Below are 14,067 nucleotides of genomic sequence, written 5' to 3'. Positions count from 1 at the left end.
CTGCTACTCAGTGTTACCTACCTATACATAAACACAGCAGGAGCTGGGGCCGGTTACACAGTCATTCTACAGCGATCATATGGTATGTGTGAGGATAAGAATTTCAGCTGCACACGGAAGATGTCACCATTTGTTTTGAATGCTAGTCTGGCACACACGCAACTGTCTGTTTCATGATTTCTGTGTTTGGTTTTTTTTCTGTATGCACGATCATGCAAAAATAAACCTTGGCCCTCAAACAAATGTCAATTGGAAAGAAGCAACATATTGAACATCTTCTTAAGGAAGCACAAGAAAATGAACAAATACAGATCTGCCACTTGTTTATTTACCGTACGCATTTATTTTTATCACACCTTTTCCATAGCCGGGGAGGCTAGCAGCATGCAATCATGCCTGGAGAAACGGCAATAAAGCAGATTTGTCAGTAGAAAAGCGAGGCAGGGAAATTGAGGCAGGGAGTGTTTGCTTTTTGTGCTGCTAGAGCTGTTAGTGGGATGTGCCAAATAATTTTTTTTTTGTCCCTGTTTTCAGCCCAAATTAGCAATATTGGCAAGGTGAAAATATTTTCTGAACGATACTTTGTACAAATAGTCACTGATATACTCTCTAATGGCATTTTTTCTTCCTTGCTACTGGTGTTTTGTCACCATTTGACACCCTTCAGTTGCTTCTTCTTTCTGCTCATTTGATTAGTCACATAGATGATAGTGGGCCAACTAAGTATCACATAGTGAACAGAATGCTACATCGCCTGTAAGTTTCAACTGCCTACTCAGGACCCCATCCTATCCAATTTTCCAGTGCCGGTACAGCCATGCCCATGGGGCATGCGCTGCATCCTGTGTTGGGGAGGCAGTCACAGAGGCACCCTCAAGGTATGGGAACATTTGTTCCCTTACTTTGAGGCTGCATTGAGGTTGCACCTGTGCTGAAATGTTGGATAGGACTAGACCCTCAGTCTTACCTGTGGTGATGGGTATCCTCGTTTGGTCGCCACGTGGACCTGGCTGCTCACCGCTTCTGCTGGTGGCCAGGCCACACTTTCTGGTGTGTTTGTGACAGCTGGAAAGTGTGTTGTGTCACCGGAATGCATAACCCCATGGCTTAACTGTGGAGATAGGATTGGGCCATAAATCTATACCAGGGGTGTCTAAAGTTTTTGGCAGGAGGGCCACATCAGCTTCTCTGACACTGTGTAAACATAAGTTTACATAAATGAATATATTAAAGATGAACTTATATGGATGAAAGAAGGTCTTGCAATAGTTCAAGGCTGGCCTTTCCTTTGCTGCCGCTACTGCATCACAGACGTGAAACAGCAAGTAGTGGAGGGAGCCCTCGTCCCACAGCTCATGCAAGAGGTCAGACAGTCACCCTCACACTGAGAGCAGTTGCGTTGGGCCAGTGCAGGCTCCAACAAATCTCTGGAGGGCCAGAGGCTCACTGGAGGGCTCCCTGAGGGCCGCATTGAGAGGCCTCAAGGGCTGCAAGTGGCCCCAGGGCCGGGATTTGGGCACCCCGATCTATACTAAGAAGCAATGCCAGTTAGTAGGTTGCTAGGGCAACCTGGGACAAAGCCCTTCACTGAGTCCCCATGATACCCTCACCTTCCCCTTAATGGTGCATTAGGCCATACCACTACCACTGGTACTGAGAGTTCAAGGATTGGACCAGTCTTCACAGCCTTCTGATGGGTGTGGAACTTTGGCCAGGGATCTACCTTGCTGACCAGATGCCTTCTTGACTAAGAGTAACTCAATACATTGCATTACCTCAGCTAAGCTCCTAATTTTTATGAGTTAAAAAAAAAAAAACACTGAACAAAAATCTCAAATATTTCAATCCAACCTAAATTCCTGTGCAGTGATGCAGCAGCAACAGTGCAGATTCTGCTGCTTCTTGTGGGGGATTTTGGCTCTTGGTGGTCTCCTTGCGGTAAGGGGACATTTGTCCCCTTCTCAGAAGCTTGGCCAGGGACGGTGGTGTAATAAGTACTGCAGACCCCACAACACAGCAGGAAACACAGCACACCCCTCCCACATCATTGGAGCCATTCTGGGCAGCAACTGCAATGTGCACGAGACGCCGTTTGGTTTGACGAGTGCCTGCGTGTTGCTGTCGCTGCCTGGAAAAGGCTTTGATGGCGAGTGGGAGGGGCCATTTACACGGAATGTTGCTGCACCTGCAGGACTTACCATGCCCACTCCCCGCAGTACCCATGAAAGGGGGTTCAGGGGATAAATTGTACCCAGGTCCAGGATAAAAAAGGAGGCCCAGGAGTCAATGGAGGAGCTCTAAAATTTCCTGGGCTCTTACATTTTCCTGTTTCGGTTTCACCAGGCCCCATGAGAGTAAGGTGCAGGGGGTACATCATGCCTGGGCTCAGAGTCAAAAGGGGGCCTGGAAGCTGAAGGAGAGGAGCCAGAAACTTTGTGGGATGCAAGGGTCTCTCTCTCTCTCTCTCTCTCTCTCTCTTTTGGATCTGATGTGGGGTAGTGGATCTGCTCCCATGTAGGGGGAGTCCCTGCTTGGCTCCCTTTGGGTTCTGCTTGCATACTGTATTTGTAAGCAAAGCAAGGGTCACGCAGTGGCCAGGAGTCCCCACTTGGTCAACAGCAGGGCTGTCCAAAGTTTTTGGCTAGAGGGCCACATCATCTCTCTGACATCATGTCGTGGGGCCAGGGGAAAAAAAAAGAATTAATTTACATTTAAAATTTGAATAAATTTGCATAAGTTTACATAAATGAATATATTAAAGATGAACTTATATGAATGAATGAAGGTCTTGCAATAGCTCAAGGCCTATAAAAGGCCTTGCACAAAGCAAGGCTGACCTTTCCTTTGCTGCCTCTGCTGCATCACAGACATGAAACAGCAAGCAGTGGAGGGAGCCCTCATCCCACAGCTCACACGAGAGGTCAAACAGTCGCCCTCATGCTGAGAGCAGTTGCGTCGGGCCAGTGTGGGCTCCAGCAAATCTTCAGAGGGCCAGAGGCTCATTGGAGACTGGAGATCCCTGAGGGCCACATTGAGAAGCTTTGAGGAATGCATGTGGCCCCAGGGCCAGGGTTTGGGCACCCCTGGTCAACAGCACACATCATCTAATTACTCACACTGATGAGGGCTAACCCTTGAATTTCTCACCACTGCAGATGAGGGGAGGGGAAGGTGCAGCCATGACGCTTGGCACTTCCTCATCCCATCCCCAAGCAGGACAGCCTATGGGGAAAGAGCCCTGGATATGCAGTCAAAGGAAGGACTTCAACAAGTGGGAGACAAGCAGCCTGATCTGGGATCAGTGGCAAAAACAGTCAATACCATCCTTGTTTTTTCTTCAAGGGACTCCTGGGCTCTGCACCAGAGAGAAGGCAGGCAGGCAGGTGAAGGACATTGTTGCCAGCAGTTGTGGAGCAGGGTTGTGCTGGGGCACCCACTCCCAGGAGGAAAGCCCAGAGAGGCACCCAGAGGAGTTAAGAGGAGGCAAAGGTAATGGCAGCTGCTTTCCCAGCACTCAGAATGCCATTATATGGAATGCAGGGAGATGTGTGCCCAATGCCCCCTTCCCCCCGCTTTCCCAGTCCTGGATACCTCTAACAAGATTTCTTAGGGAAAAGACAGACCTGGATGGGACCAGGATGGAGCACAGGAGGAGGACAGTCTGTGCAGAGAGGCAGAAAAGGGGGAGCAAGGATCAATGGCAGATACTGATGTGTTAATGATGCATAAGGGGTCTGCTGGGTCTGGGGACTCCATTTCCCAGGAGGCCCTGCAGTGACTAGGACTCTGACCTTGAGAAGGGGGAGGCCTTGCCAGAGGCTGGGAGGAGGAGGGAGTGGGAGGCCTGAGCCCAGGGAGAGAGGGAGGCCTGGAGTAGGTGTGTGGAGGAGGCCAGCCAGGGATGGAGTGGCAGGAGGGGTGGACGGAGGGAGACGGAGCTGGGCTGGAGGCTGCACTGGGGAGCCCAGGAAGGAAGGGCTGCTGGACTCTCCTTCTCCTGTGGAGGGAGCCTGGTGGGACTGGCAACCACAGGGCCTGGTTGAGGGCCTCCTGCAGACCCCTTGGGGGACCCTGTTCCCCCCATGATTGCCAGCCCCCCCCTGCCTTCCCTCAGTTCTCCTGAGGCAGAGATCAGGGTGGTTGCTGGAACCCCCAGTGTCAGTGCAGAGGCAAAGCTCCTCTCCTGACCCTCCTCCCAGCCGAGGCAGCCTCTGCATTCAAAGGTAGTTGGCTTGTAGCCATCAGGACTGAGAGCCATTGATAGGTTTCTCTGTGAATCTGCCCAATCTCCTCTGCAACTAGTGCAAAGGAATTCAGGCATGTACATATAGCAGGGATACAAGGGTAAAAACCTGATCAGTTCCCCTTCCTCTCCCTGACAGATAGAAGAGAAACAGAACCAGAGCAAAGCAAACCTTGTAGAAGAAGAAAGTGTCTGCTGCTCATCCAGACCAGGTAAGGGAGATTTGCAGGGGACAGCTTGGGCTTCTCCTCCTGGAATCTAAGCCACAGCATTTTCACCTCACTCTGGACTATACTGGTTTTCTCTCTACTAACCCCCTGACTTTCCCCTTTCCCTGTACCCCAAAGTCTTCTCGTCCTTCTCCATTGTTCCTCTGGAAAGCCCGGCTAATTACCTCCATCCCTTCTCCCCCTTTATTTTCCCCCAATTCATCTCCCCTCCTTTCCACCTTCTTCTAGAAGTTTTCTTTAGGGCTCCATTCTGTGTGCATATTGGTGGTTGGAGTCTGCCTGTATAGTTTAATGGTGACATTTCCAACCTCTTTCTCACATGGAGGAAACGCTTTTTCTTACTTCACCCCTTGGACTACAGTCATGGCCTAGGCTGACTTGCTATTAGGACATTTCTCTTTTTTCTTTCAGACCCCGATTTCATTTGTGGAGATAGCACTGTATTTCAGCTGTGAAGAGTGGGCTTTGCTGAGTACATCCCAAAGGCACCTGTATGAGTCCATCATGATGGACAATTATGAAAATGTATTCTTTGTAGGTAAGGAGGATTATTTGGTTCTCAATTAATAGATGTCCCAGGTAGGAACCTCAGCTCCATTGAATGTTGAGTTGGTAGCCAGACTGCATGACCTGGGCAAGGCTGCTGCTACACCTGAAGGCCTCCCATCCTCCTGTTTTGGTCAGCCCAGATCTCAGTCTATTGAGGAAGGGGGTAGCTCCAACTTGGGGCATGGTGCCATAAATTAGCTGGAGATCCCTTGCCTCCCCCTTGGAGGAGGTGTTTGTGTTTTGGAGGACTCTTCCCCTGTGTTTGGACTCTTCTTCTAAGTACAGAACCTGCGCAAGAGACAAATAGCATAAGTATTCATGCATAAATGGTGAAGTGGTATTGAGAGCTCAGATGGGAGAGCAGCGTGGGACAGCTGTCTCTGGGTAATTTGGAACTTCCTCATGTGGAGTGAACAGGGATGAAAAATGTCTTTCCTTGAAGAAGAAGTAGGAGTACCAAGCAGAGGAGGAAAATACAGGTGTGTGCCCCTCAATAATGGGATACATTCTCCCATCCCATTGTTATGCAATTAGGTCATTAAGTGAACTTTCAGTCCAATTTATTGCCTTTGTTGTGTAAACAGACACTCCCTGCCAGACATTAGCTGGCTGCACAGGCTACTAGAGATAGATTGCCTCTTCTTTGCATTAAGAGCCACTCTGTTGTGTAAACAGACACTCTACTGCAGGCTATGGGAGACGCGATTGCTTCATTAAAAGCATCTTTATTGTGCTTTGACCACTGTCATATATGCGGTCTGTCATTAAGCAAACAGTTGTTAAGCAGCACATACCTGTATCTTCACTGCAGTATTACATCAGCTGACTTCTATGATGGTTCTGTTTATAGGATCCTGGGAATTGTAGTTTGTAGAAGCTCTGAGAAGTACCTGAAAGAGATGGTGACTGATTCTTCAGGTTCAGTAGCAAGTCTTTGAAAGTGGACTGATGGCAGGAGGCCTCAGATCCCATAGAAAGGCCACACTTTTAATGGTCAGAGGAATCATGCACCCACGCACCCACCCACACCCCTCTCTCCAAAGTCAGGCCTCAAATGTGAAAATCAAATTTCCTGGGTGACTAAACTTGGCTTACACATCTCATTTGACTCTGTGAACAAAAAGCACACCCTGGGACTTTCCCAACTCGAAGTAAACAAGGTTGTCAGCAACATTAAAAAATGTGTATAAGATATATACGTTTCCAGTATAAGGGGTTCAGTCAGTGCTAGTACTGAGGTGGTAGTAGCAGGATGGAAGTCTGAGAGCTCTGTCTTCATAGCCCCTGGAGGATGCAGTAACCAAAGGAAGCTGTCCTATGCAGAGGACAAGAAAGGGTGTGCAGCATAACCCCCTCCTCTCTTAAAGCCCATCCAAAGCCATAAGGGAAAATTATCAGCCCAGACAGCTTCATCCATCACAGGTGGACGGAGAGGGATGACTCAGAGGCCCAGCAAGCAGGTAGCATGAGTTCAACATGGTAGTAACTGACCCTTACGTAGTCCAGGGCTTATTAATTAAGGGCACAATCCTGACCCAGGGTTGGCCCGAGCAAGTCCCTTGCGCTGGCCCAGGAGGGTTGCAAACATGCTGTAAAGCACGTTTGCGCCTCCTTGTGAGTCGGTTGGGCCAGTGCACAGATGTGTGCCAGCCCACGGAGGCTGAATCTAGCCTACGCGCTGACTCAGGGAGGGAGTCTTGTGCTGGCCGAGCTTGGCTGATGTAAGGCTCTGGGGTGGATGGGGAGGAGGTAGGAGAGTTCCGAAGTGGGGGGAGGGCTGGCGGAGGGTGGTTCCGGGGTGGGGAGCAGGAGGCGGGGCTGGGACCCAGCTCTTATGCTGGATCCCAACCCCTGTTCCTGAGCAGCGCTGAGCGGCTTCAAGGGAAAGAGTTTCCCCTTGCCTCTGGCTGAGCCACATTGGTGCTCTATCTTGCTCTGGATACTGCACAGGCCTCCTGGATTGGATTGTGCTGTAAAATAATGAAAATGTTAATTAAAATGTTATTAATAATAAAAAAGAATAATTAATTAAATAATGTTATTATATTAAGTAACAGCCCAATCCTAATGGTGGTGGTGCCACCAGGCGTAAGCAGAGCCAAAATGGTGGAACTGTCAAATACTGTTAATTAATAATGGTAACTGGATGGCATCTGGGTGATGTCCCAGATGCTTTTCTTCTTATGGTGACTGTGTGTAGGGGTGTGTATCACAACTAAAGACTGGAAAATTCCCCAGACATACATGTTTTTGGCATGTGTAAATGTGCTCTGTGTATGTGTGTGTGTGTGTGTGTGTGTGTGTGTGTGTGTGTGTGTGTGTGTGTGTGTGTGTGTGTGTGTGTGTGTGTGTGAGAGAGAGAGAGAGAGAGAGAGAGAGAGAGAGAGAGAACACATTGGTGGAAAATGCGCCAGCAATCATCCATGGATTCCCATGGTTCAGCATTGCCTAATCATGTGACCAAAGACGTGGTACCAATCAGGTATCCCTGTTCCTTTTTCTCCTCACAGTGCAAGTGTCTCCAGAGCATGTGTGTTCACAGTATCCTATAAGAGAAAAAGATATAAAACACAGAGTTACCCAATTCATGTGTCTTCTGTTCTTTTCTCCTTCACTCATCTGACTGGTTGTTGTTGCTGTAAGCTTGACCCACTGGTGCCACATTAAGCACCCCCATTCCAGCTGCTGCTGAAGGGCCAGTGTGCCAAGCCAGCACCTCAGATCGGTAACCACACACTGTCTTTCCTTTCCAGTCTTCTTCCTCATTTCTCTTCCAGAGCGTAATCAAAGCCAGCTGTCTGGACAGTTATCCTTCATGGAGCACCTCACAGTGCTCCTTTCCCACAGGAAACCAGCTCCATATCTCTTGCCCTTGAATCACTGAAGCCCCTTCTGCCTTCTTACATCTCTCTTTCAAACAGGAGGAGTGACAACATGCTTAGTACTATCCTTTCTTCTTTTGTGTGTGTTATTTTCATTCTATTTGAACAACCTTTTTAGGGGAGATGCTATGGTGTTCCCAGAGGGGGAGCAAAGTGCTAAGGTTTTTTCTTAACCTTTATTGGCATAAAAATAAGCAATTGCGCACTAAGTCATAGCACAGAGAGTAAAAGGCAACTCTTTATGAGGAGCTCTAACAGGGCACACCAGCTAACCTTTGCCTTTACTATGTTACACAATAGGCTAGTCCACATGTTGTGAAATTATCCTCTTGACTCCAGACATTGCTGTCCTCCTTTGAGTGACTAGTTGTAGATTTATTGCTGCTGCCTGCTCAAGATCCTTACCGGAAGCTAGCTAAGTTTTTCAACTGTAAAGCACCCCTTCCACTCACCTTCAGAGCCACTTCTTTATTATGCATTCTATTTAAGCATCTGTTTTAGGAAAACCCGTGTTCAACCCCAGGCCTCCTTTTGGGTACATTCCCACAACCATCTGTCACCTGGGAGCTCCCCCCCATCCCCCACTTACCTGCGAGGAATGGGCCAGGACAGTGCATGGTGGGCTGGTCCTACCCCTGCAGAACAAGGCTGCAGAAGCAGCTTGCAGACACAGCTGGAGTGCCTTTATGGCTTGCCTGCTGCCTCCGCCAGGGTCAAGATCCTGCAAGAACTCAGGGTGGCAGCAGAGCAGGGAGGGGCAGAACAGGAAGGGGCAGAGTCTGACACAGCAGCTGGCAGGCTCATAAGGAGCCCGGCAATCAAAGGGAGAGGAGGCTCTCCTCTGGGCTCTTTCCTAGGGAACAGGGTACAAGCAGAGGGAGAGAGCCCAGGAGCCTGGACCTGAGAGTGATGGGCAGAGAGAAGGAGTGAGGAGCCCCACAGAGCTGAGGAAGGACCAATCTCTCATGGAGCAGCCCTCAGGGGCTAGATCCAGCAGCCCCCCACTACCTCCAGGAGATGGCGCCCTCCAATGCCAGGGCAGAACACGGCCAGCTGAACTACCTTGCTGACCTACTTCCCTCAGAGCAAAGGGGGTTGCTGGGCCACTGGCAACCCTCCCCTGGGGTGATGAGGGTCCCAACTCTTCCCACAAAACCCTAGCAGTGGGGGGAAGAGCCCCTTTGGGTTGCAGAACAGGAGGGGATCGTGTTGATGTCTAATGTATGATAGGCCCTGTGATGCCCTATGATAGGGCCTAATGAATGTAAAGAACCTGACCCGAATAAAGCAGTGGTGTCTCCCCATACCAAGGCCTGCGAGACTCCTTCCTGGGTGGGGTAAGTATCAGAGTTGCCAGAACCTTCCCCTACTTGACCTGCCTCCAGGATTGAACCCTTGGGGGGGGGGGCCCAGTTGGACATAACACCATCGCAGCAGCTGCTCAAACAACAGGGCTGCTCAGATAATAAAGGGCTCCCTTTGAGCAGCCATAGTACCAGTTAGGAGGCTTTGTCCCTTGGGAGAGACTCACAGGGAGATGACATGATTGCCCAGCCTGTCAAGAGGCTCCTTCCATGTATGTAATGCTTGGTTCAGGCTACAGAGAACCATAATCCAGTCACAATCCCTTGCCACAGCTGGAACCTCAGGAACCCTTTACACTTATTTCCTTTTCCCCATCTCTTTTCCTCTTCTCCTTCCTACTACACCACTTCTTTAGCCCCAGTTCCTCCTGCGTAAGCCTCTGAATATTCCCATATCTTTCTCTCTTCCTTTTGTTCAGCCACGTGCTTGTGCCAATACATTTCTTCTTTTTTGTGTCAAGGATTTCTCCATCTCTCTTTTCCTCTGTAGATAGCAACCACTTATGTTTAGGGCCAAACCATACAAACAGCTAAAAAACTTTGAAATGCTTTCTGATTTTGATTCCCCGTCTCTGCTTTTGTTACATTACCAGAGTAAAAATTTGTTTGCTGCACCCTCACTCTCCTTTCCCTCCCTTCCCTCTTCCTTCTGAACCATTGAGCTGTGCTACTGGCCACAACAAAGGGTCCCAGGATGCAAAAGGAATTTCCCTTGCTAGTGCATGTTTATGTGTGTCTGAAAAGTACACCTGGTAACAGTCTGTACTGGTGCCTGGAGGACACAGTAATAGGCTTGAACTGATCAAGACAGTGTGCAGGTTGTTTCGCTCTGGAGAAGAGCCCATATGGAAGAGAAGGTCATCCTTTTGTAGATGAGGTTGCCATCCCTATGAAGGAACTAGTGCACAGTTTGGGCGTGCATTTGGGCCCAGTGTGCTTCTGGAAGCCAGGAGTTGTCCATATTCTGGATTTACTTTGGGATGCTTCATCAACTGCACTCATAAGAACAAGATACTTTTCTATCATCCCTATATCTGAAATTTCATCCTCAGCTAGAAGTTTCCTTTTCCTTTTCCTTTGTTCTTTTACTATTTCTTATTTATCTCCAGTTTGGCCTTTATTTTTCTGAGATTTCCTTCTCCACTAATGAAGCAAAATATCATATGTATGAAGTCATTTGCAGTTAAAGGTTGCTGAAATCGCAGCACTTTCTGTTAAGAAGTAATGTGGGCTCTGTAACATGACATGAGACCTGGCCATCCAGATGAATATAAAACTACTGATGCAATTAAACCACCTTTAAGCATCTGCCACCAGGACTGGATCTTTATCCTAGCATTTGGAGGGGGGGAGGGGGAGACCTTGGGATAGAGTGGCAATGCTTCATAGGCACCCCGCTTCCTCCTGACTCAGGTAGCTGGGGCCATGGATATGACAGTTCCCCAACGAGTGACAGTTTTTTCCTTTGCTTTCTTAATGCATTTATTTTCTTATTTCAATAGCATCCCTTTGTGACCAGATTGGAAGAAAGAGGAAGCAGTCTCCACAGCAAAAAGCCCACAAAGAAGAGAAGCCCTGTAAGTTTCAGGAGTGTGGAAAGGCCTTCAGTCACAGTGGCGCTCTTAACCACCACCAGAGAACCCACACGGGAGAAGCTCTATAAGTGCCAGAAGTGTGGAATGATCTTCAGTAAGATTGAGAATCTTAAGCGCCACCAGAGAACCCAAATAGGGGAGAAGCCATATAAGTGCCGGGAGTGTGGAAAGACCTTCAATCGGTGTTGTTATCTTAACCACCATCTGAGAACCCACACAGGGGAGAAGACCTATAAGTGTTGGGAGTGTGGACAGGCCTTCACTCAGAGTGGTCATCTTACAATTCATCGTAGAACCCACACAGGGGAGAAGCCCTGTAAGTGCCAAGAGTGTGGAATGACCTTTAGTCAGAGTACTGCACTTAACCAGCACCAGAGAACCCACACAGGGGAGAAACCCTATAAGTGCCAGGAGTGTGGAAAGGCCTTCAGTCGGAGTGGTCATCTGATAATTCATCGTAGAACCCACACAGGGGAGAAACCCTATAAGTGCCAGGAGTGTGGAAAGGCCTTCAGTCAGTGTGGTGGTCTTATGAGCCACCAGAGAACCCACACAGGGGAGAAGCCCTATAAGTGCCAGGAGTGTGGAAAGACCTTCAGTCAGAGTAGTACACTTAACCAGCACCAGAGAATCCAGACAGGGGAGAAATCCTGTAAGTGCCAGGAGTGTGGAATGACCTTCAGTCAGAGTAGTACACTTAACCACCACCAGAGAACCCACACAGGGGAGAAGCCCTATAAGTGCCTGGAGTGTGGAAAGGCCTTCAGTCATAGTGGTGCTCTTAAGCGCCATGAGAGAACCCACACAGGGGAGAAACCCTATAAGTGCCTGGAGTGTGGAAAGGCCTTCAGTCGGAGTGCTCATCTTATAATTCATTGTAGAACCCACACAGGGGAGAAATCCTGTAAGTGCCAGGAGTGTGGAATGACCTTCAGTCAGAGTACTGCACTTAACCACCACCAGAGAACCCACATGGGGAGAAGCCCTATAAGTGCCAGGAGTGTGGAATGATCTTCGGTGGGAATGGGAATCTTAAGTGCCACCAGAGAACCCACACAGGGGAAAAGCCCTATAAGTGCAAGGAGTGTGGAAAGGCCTTCAGTCAGAGTGGTCATCTTATGAGTCACCAGACAGTCTGCTGAGGAGAGAAACCTTATAAAGCTTATTAATGTTAAGATTGGTTTTATGGTCAGTCGGGCAACAAAAGTTGAGACCCTTGTTTGCATCGGATCATTGAAGTTTGAAAAATGTCTGCTATTTTCACAGTGTTCTTTTGAAATGTAGATGAAGTACCTTGCTTGTTCTTGTCTTTTCAAAAGTAAAAATGGTCAAAACTGCCCTGTTGTTATTTCGTGGAGCAAAGTTTCTCAAACTTTGGGAGTGCTTTACTCCCTCAGTAAGTTCTTGCGGGGGAGGGGCTAGGGCAGTGATGCGATCCCCAGGATCTCTGCGCAGCCCTCCACAGCACTCCCCAACTCTTGGAATCTGCAATAAAACTGGGCACAAAGCACTTCTGTTTTGCAGGAGGTGCTTTGCGCCTCCTTTTACTGCAGATTCCAAGAGTCAGGGAGTGCTGCAGAGGGCTACGCAGGTCTCCCCGCACTCCCTGCAGCTTGATGCAGCCCTACATCTTTAACACTAAGTCCAAGGCGCCCTGTCGCCCCCCCCTTAGTGACATGATCCTGGGGATCATGTCGCTGCCTCCCTCACCTCCCCGCACCCCTTCAAGGGACAAGGGATGTGTTACACAAACTGGTGGGTTGCAACCCAGCAGTTTGAGAACCACTGCCCTAGAGCAGAGGTACCCAGACCCCGGCTTCGGGGCCAGTTGTGGCCCTTGGGGACTCCCAATCTGGCCCATAGGGAGTTCCCAGTCTCCAATAATCTTCTGGCCCTCTGGAGACTTGCTGGAGCCCAAGCTGGCCTGACCCAACTGCCCTCAGCATGGCGGCCAACTGTTCAACCTCTTGCATGAGCTGTGGGACAATGGCTCCTTCCTCTGCTTGCTGTGTCACGTCTGTGATGCAGCAGCAAAGGAAAGGCTGGCCTTGCTTTGTGCAAGGCCTTTTGTAGCCCTTGTGCTATTGCAAGACCTTCTTTCATTCATATAAGTTCGATCTCCAATATATTCATTTATGTAAATTTATGTGAATTTTAAATGTAAATTAATTCTTTTTTTCCCTTGCCCCCGATACAGAGAGAAGATGTGACCCTCCTGCCAAAATGTTTGGACACCCCTGCCCTAGAGTGTGGACTAGGCATTGTACAGTCATTGTCTAGGGCAGGGGTCTCCAAACCTTTTGGCCAGAGGGCCGCATCAAATATCTGGCGTGGTGTGGAGGGCCGGAAAAAAAATTTAAATAGAAAATTTAAATAAATGAATTAGAGATGGAACTTAGATGAGTGAATAAATGAATGAATGGGCTCATTCATTCAACCTCTGGCCCTCAGAGCACCCTCCAGACACAATCAGAGCAAAGTTCTAGTCATGTTCAGTTGAGTGGGCCAGAGGCTTTTGGGTAAAAGAGGTTGACCGTGGGCCGGAAAGAGGCTTGCTGTGGGCCGCATCTGGCCCCCAGGCCGGGGTTTGGAGACCACTGGTCTAGGGGCACAATTCTGTTTTGCCACTGGAACTGGCAAGCCAAGAGGCTTGTGCTGTATCCAGCGCAGGATAGGTGCCCAAAGTGGCTCAGTCAAAGGCAAGGGAAACTCTTCCCCTTACCCCCGGGTAAGTCACTACAGCCCCAATGGGTAACCTCCAACTTGTGCCACCTCTTGAGGGAGGTGGGAGCTGCCATGGAGGCTGGATGCAACCTCCGTGCTCCAGTGCAGCTCTGTGTGCTGGTGCAGCTTCCTCCTGAGGAGGTGCAAACGTGCTTTATGGCACATTTGCAACCCTCCTAGGCTCGCGCAAGGGACTTGCGCCAGCCTAACGTGCAGTCAGGATTGTGCTGGAAGTTGGGTTTCAGCACCAAACACTATGCTACATTGAACCCTCCATTTTTTTAAGTTCTATTATTTCCTGTAATAATCATTAAAGGAAAATGAGCATACAAAGAACATTCTTTACCACATGCCCAAATAATCTATCCTAATTCCAGAAATGTATCTGGTTAGGATTCCCCAGCTTACCATGTCCTGATCAATACCTAGGCAAATGCAACTCACCGGGGAGCCCTATTTGGAAGTGTCAGGTATCTGGCT

General features: G+C 49.0%; 1 pseudogene; it reads left to right on the top strand.

Annotated features, from left to right (window-relative positions):
- The window catches only part of LOC136638566 (zinc finger protein 721-like), a 1,054,179-nt pseudogene extending 1,042,147 nt beyond the window's left edge, over positions 1-12,032 (top strand).
- Positions 12,033-14,067: the final 2,035 nt, after the last annotated feature.

This window comes from Tiliqua scincoides, chromosome 2 (assembly GCF_035046505.1).
Source record: "Tiliqua scincoides isolate rTilSci1 chromosome 2, rTilSci1.hap2, whole genome shotgun sequence".
NCBI classification, from domain to species: domain Eukaryota; kingdom Metazoa; phylum Chordata; class Lepidosauria; order Squamata; family Scincidae; genus Tiliqua; species Tiliqua scincoides.
This window is presented reverse-complemented; position numbering and strand designations above follow the sequence as displayed.